Source organism: Bufo gargarizans, chromosome 3 (assembly GCF_014858855.1).
Source record: "Bufo gargarizans isolate SCDJY-AF-19 chromosome 3, ASM1485885v1, whole genome shotgun sequence".
Classification (NCBI taxonomy): domain Eukaryota; kingdom Metazoa; phylum Chordata; class Amphibia; order Anura; family Bufonidae; genus Bufo; species Bufo gargarizans.
The window spans coordinates 81,290,014-81,296,013 of NC_058082.1; positions in this window are offsets into that span (position 1 = coordinate 81,290,014).

The window sequence follows — 6,000 nt, forward strand, 5'->3', positions numbered from 1 at the left end:
AAGGAGGTGCACTCTGTGTCCCCTTGGGCACCCCTGTAGTCATTCGCTCCCTGCCTGCTGGTAACTTGAAGAGCGTCCTTGATGTTAATGTTCATATGGGTCCTAGGCAGGGCACGTGATGAAAGTTCAATGGCCAGAGTGTGATGTTAGGAGAGTCCGTAAACAGGACTGTTTGAACCAAAGTCTCTCTTTACTGTGCACCAAATAGAAGTTGTAGTACATCCAGAAATAGGGATGAGCGAACTCGAACTGTATAGTTCGGGTTCGTACCGAATTTTGGGGTGTCCGTGACACGGACCCGAACCCGGACATTTTCGTAAAAGTCCGGGTTCGGGTTCGGTGTTCGTCGCTTTCTTGGCGCTTTTGTGACGCTTTCTTGGCGCTTTTTGAAAGGCTGCAAAGCAGCCAATCAACAAGCGTCATACTACTTGCCCCAAGAGGCCATCACAGCCATGCCTACTATTGGCATGGCTGTGATTGGCCAGAGCACCATGTGACCCAGCCTCTATTTAAGCTGGAGTCACATAGCGCCGCCCGTCACTCTGCTCTGATTAGCGTAGGGAGAGGTTGCGGCTGCGACAGTAGGGCGAGATTAGGCAGATTAACTCCTCCAAAGGACTTGATTAACTGATCGATCTGCAGCTGTGGATCATTGAGCTGCTGATCCTCAATTGCTCACTGTTTTTAGGCTGCCCAGACCGTTTGTCAGTCACATTTTTCTGGGGTGATCGGCGGCCATTTTGTGTCTTGTGGTGCGCCAGCACAAGCTGCGACCAAGTGCATTTAACCCTCAATGGTGTGGTTGTTTTTTGGCTAAAGCCTACATCAGGGTGAAGCTGTCACACCAAGTGCATTTAACCAGCAATAGTCTGTTCATTTTTTGGCCATATACAAAATCAGGGGCAAGCTGCGCCTGTCACCAAGTGCATTTAACCCTCAATGGTGTGGTTGTTTTTTGGCTAAAGCCTACATCAGGGTGAAGCTGTCACACCAAGTGCATTTAACCAGCAATAGTCTGTTCATTTTTTGGCCATATACAAAATCAGGGGCAAGCTGCGCCTGTCACCAAGTGCATTTAACCCTCAATGGTGTGGTTGTTTTTTGGCTAAAGCCTACATCAGGGTGAAGCTGTCACACCAAGTGCATTTAACCAGCAATAGTCTGTTCATTTTTTGGCCATATACAAAATCAGGGGCAAGCTGCGCCTGTCACCAAGTGCATTTAACCCTCAATGGTGTGGTTGTTTTTTGGCTAAAGCCTACATCAGGGTGAAGCTGTCACACCAAGTGCATTTAACCAGCAATAGTCTGTTCATTTTTTGGCCATATACAAAATCAGGGGCAAGCTGCGCCTGTCACCAAGTGCATTTAACCCTCAATGGTGTGGTTGTTTTTTGGCTAAAGCCTACATCAGGGTGAAGCTGTCACACCAAGTGCATTTAACCAGCAATAGTCTGTTCATTTTTTGGCCATATACAAAATCAGGGGCAAGCTGCGCCTGTCACCAAGTGCATTTAACCCTCAATGGTGTGGTTGTTTTCTGGCTAAAGCCTACATCAGGGTGAAGCTGTCACACCAAGTGCATTTAACCAGCAATAGTCTGTTTATTTTTTGGCCATATACTACATCAGGGGCAAGCTGCGCCCGTCACCAAGTGCATTTAACCCTCAGTAGTGTGGTTGGTCAAGCTGTGACACCAAGTGCATTTAACCAGCAATAGTCTGTTCATTTTTTGGCCATATACTACATCAGGGGCAAGCTGCGCCCGTCACCAAGTGCATTTAACCAGCAATAGTGTGGTTATTTTTTGGCCATATCCCAGTCTAATTCTGTCACTAAATCCATACCGGTCACCCAGCGCCTAAATACTAGGCCTCAAATTTATATCCCGCTAAATCTCTCGTTACCGCTGTCCTGTTGTAGCTGGGAAAGTTATTTAGTGTCCGTCAAAGCACATTTTTTGTTCTGGGTTGAAGTACAATTCCCAATTTAGCAATTTCATAATTTAGTGGTTTCTGCTATATCAGAGCTATTTGAAATCTATCCCTAAAAGGGTATATAATATTCAAGGTGCACATTGGGTCATTCAGAATAACTTCACACACACCCGCTACTGTGTATTTTCAAGTCTAATTCTGTCACTAAACCCATACCTGTCACCCAGCGCCTAAATACTAGGCCTCAAATTTATATCCTGCTAAATCTCTCGTTACCGCTGTCCTGTTGTAGCTGGGAAAGTTATTTAGTGTCCGTCAAAGCACATTTTTTGTTCTGGGTTGAAGTACAATTCCCAATTTAGCAATTTCATAATTTAGTGGTTTCTGCTATATCAGAGCTATTTGAAATCTATCCCTAAAAGGGTATATAATATTCAAGGTGCACATTGGGTCATTCAGAATAACTTCACACACACCCGCTACTGTGTATTTCCAAGTCTAATTCTGTCACTAAACCCATACCTGTCACCCAGCGCCTAAATACTAGGCCTCAAATTTATATCCTGCTAAATCTCTCGTTACCGCTGTCCTGTTGTAGCTGGGAAAGTTATTTAGTGTCCGTCAAAGCACATTTTTTGTTCTGGGTTGAAGTACAATTCCCAATTTAGCAATTTCATAATTTAGTGGTTTCTGCTATATCAGAGCTATTTGAAATCTATCCCTAAAAGGGTATATAATATTCAAGGTGCACATTGGGTCATTCAGAATAACTTCACACACACCCGCTACTGTGTATTTCCAAGTCTAATTCTGTCACTAAACCCATACCTGTCACCCAGCGCCTAAATACTAGGCCTCAAATTTATATCCTGCTAAATCTCTCGTTACCGCTGTCCTGTTGTAGCTGGGAAAGTTATTTAGTGTCCGTCAAAGCACATTTTTTGTTCTGGGTTGAAATACAATTCCCAATTTAGCAATTTCATAATTTAGTGGTTTCTGCTATATCAGAGCTATTTGAAATCTATCCCTAAAAGGGTATATAATATTCAAGGTGCACATTGGGTCATTCAGAATAACTTCACACACACCCGCTACTGTGTATTTCCAAGTCTAATTCTGTCACTAAACCCATACCTGTCACCCAGCGCCTAAATACTAGGCCTCAAATTTATATCCTGCTAAATCTCTCGGTACCGCTGTCCTGTTGTAGCTGGGAAAGTTATTTAGTGTCCGTCAAGCACATTTTTTGTTCTGGGTTGAAATACAATTCCCAATTTAGCAATTTCATAATTTAGTGGTTCCTGCTATATCAGAGCTATTTGAAATCTATCCCAAAAAGGGTATATAATATTCAAGGTGCACATAGGGTCATTCAGAATAACTTCACACACACCCTCTACTGTGTATTTCCAAGTCTAATTCTGTCACTAAACCCATACCTGTCACCCAGCGCCTAAATACTAGGCCTCAAATTTATATCCTGCTAAATCTCTCGTTACCGCTGTACTGTTGTTGCTGGGCAAGATATTTAGTGTCCGTCAAAGCACATTTTTGTTCTGGGTTGAAATACAATTCCCAATTTAGCAATTTCATAATTTAGTGGTTCCTGCTATATCAGAGCTATTTGAAATCTATCCCAAAAAGGGTATATAATATTCAAGGTGCACATAGGGTCATTCAGAATAACTTCACACACACGCTTCTGTGCATTTCCAAGTCTAATTCTGTCACTAAATCCATACCGGTCACCCAGCGCCTAAATACTAGGCCTCAAATTTATATCCCGCTGAATTTGAATACAATACATTGGGCCAAATAATATATTTGTTGTTGTGGTGAACCATAACAATGAGAAAAACATCTAGTAAGGGACGCGGACGTGGACATGGTCGTGGTGGTGTTAGTGGACCCTCTGGTGCTGGGAGAGGACGTGGCCGTTCTGCCACATCCACACGTCCTAGTGTACCAACTACCTCAGGTCCCAGTAGCCGCCAGAATTTACAGCGATATATGGTGGGGGCCCAATGCCGTTCTAAGGATGGTAAGGCCTGAGCAGGTACAGGCATTAGTCAATTGGGTGGCCGACAGTGGATCCAGCACGTTCACATTATCTCCCACCCAGTCTTCTGCAGAAAGCGCACAGATGGCGCCTGAAAACCAACCCCATCAGTCTGTCACATCACCCCCATGCATACCAGGGAAACTGTCTCAGCCTCAAGTTATGCAGCAGTCTCTTATGCTGTTTGAAGACTCCGCTGGCAGGGTTTCCCAAGGGCATCCACCTAGCCCTTCCCCAGCGGTGAAAGACATAGAATGCACTGACGCACAACCACTTATGTTTCCTGATGATGAGGACATGGGAATACCACCTCAGCATGTCTCTGATGATGACGAAACACAGGTGCCAACTGCTGCGTCTTTCTGCAGTGTGCAGACTGAACAGGAGGTCAGGGATCAAGACTGGGTGGAAGACGATGCAGGGGACGATTGAGGTCCTAGACCCCACATGGAATGAAGGTCGTGCCACTGACTTTCACAGTTCGGAGGAAGAGGCAGTGGTGAGACCGAGCCAACAGCGTAGCAAAAGAGGGAGCAGTGGGCAAAAGCAGAACACCCGCCGCCAAGAGACTCCGCCTGCTACTGACCGCCGCCATCTGGGACCGAGCACCCCAAAGGCAGCTTCAAGGAGTTCCCTGGCATGGCACTTCTTCAAACAATGTGCTGACGACAAGACCCGAGTGGTTTGCACGCTGTGCCATCAGAGCCTGAAGCGAGGCATTAACGTCTGAACCTGAGCACAACCTGCATGACCAGGCACCTGCAATGCAAAGCATGAACTGCAGTGGAGTAAACACCTTAAAACCAAGGAAGTCACTCAGGCTCCCCCTGCTACCTCTTCTGCTGCTGCCGCCTCGGCCTATTCTGCTGCTGCCGCCTCGGCCTCTTCCTCCGCCTCTGGAGGAACGTTGGCACCTGCCGCCCAGCAAACAGGGGATGTACCACCAACACCACCACCACCACCTCCGTCACCAAGCGTCTCAACCATGTCACACGCCAGCGTTCAGCTCTCCATCTCACAAACATTTGATAGAAAGCGTAAATTCCCACCTAGCCACCCTCGATCCCTGGCCCTGAATGCCAGCATTTCTAAACTACTGGCCTATGAAATGCTGTCATTTAGGCTGGTGGACACAGACAGCTTCAAACAGCTCATGTCGCTTGCTGTCCCACAGTATGTTGTTCCCAGCCGGCACTACTTCTCCAAGAGAGCCGTGCCTTCCCTGCACAACCAAGTATCCGATAAAATCAAGTGTGCACTGCGCAACGCCATCTGTAGCAAGGTCCACCTAACCACAGATACGTGGACCAGTAAGCACGGCCAGGGACGCTATATCTCCCTAACTGCACACTGGGTAAATGTAGTGGCAGCTGGGCCCCAGGCGGAGAGCTGTTTGGCGCACGTCCTTCCGCCGCCAAGGATCGCAGGGCAACATTCTTTGCCTCCTGTTGCCACCTCCCTTCTCGGCTTCCTCCTCCTCTTCTTCCACCTGCTCATCCAGTCAGCCACACACCTTCACCACCAACTTCAGCACAGCCCGGGGTAAACGTCAGCAGGCCATTCTGAAACTCATATGTTTGGGGGACAGGCCCCACACCGCACAGGAGTTGTGGCGGGGTATTGAACAACAGACGAGTGGTTGCTGCCGGTGAGCCTCAAGCCCGGCCTGGTGGTGTGTGATAATGGGCGAAATCTCGTTGCAGCTCTGGGACTAGCCAATTTGACGCACATCCCTTGCTTGGCGCATGTGCTGAATTTGGTGGTGCAGAAGTTCATTCACAACTACCCCGACATGTCAGAGCTGCTGCATAAAGTGCGGGCCGTCTGTTCGCGCTTCCGGCGTTCACATCCTGCCGCTGCTCGCCTGTCTGCGCTACAGCGTAACTTCGGCCTTCCCGCTCACCGCCTCATATGCGACGTGCCCACCAGGTGGAACTCCACCTTGCACATGCTGGACAGACTGTGCGAGCAGCAGCAGGCCATAGTGGAGTTTCAGCTGCAGCAC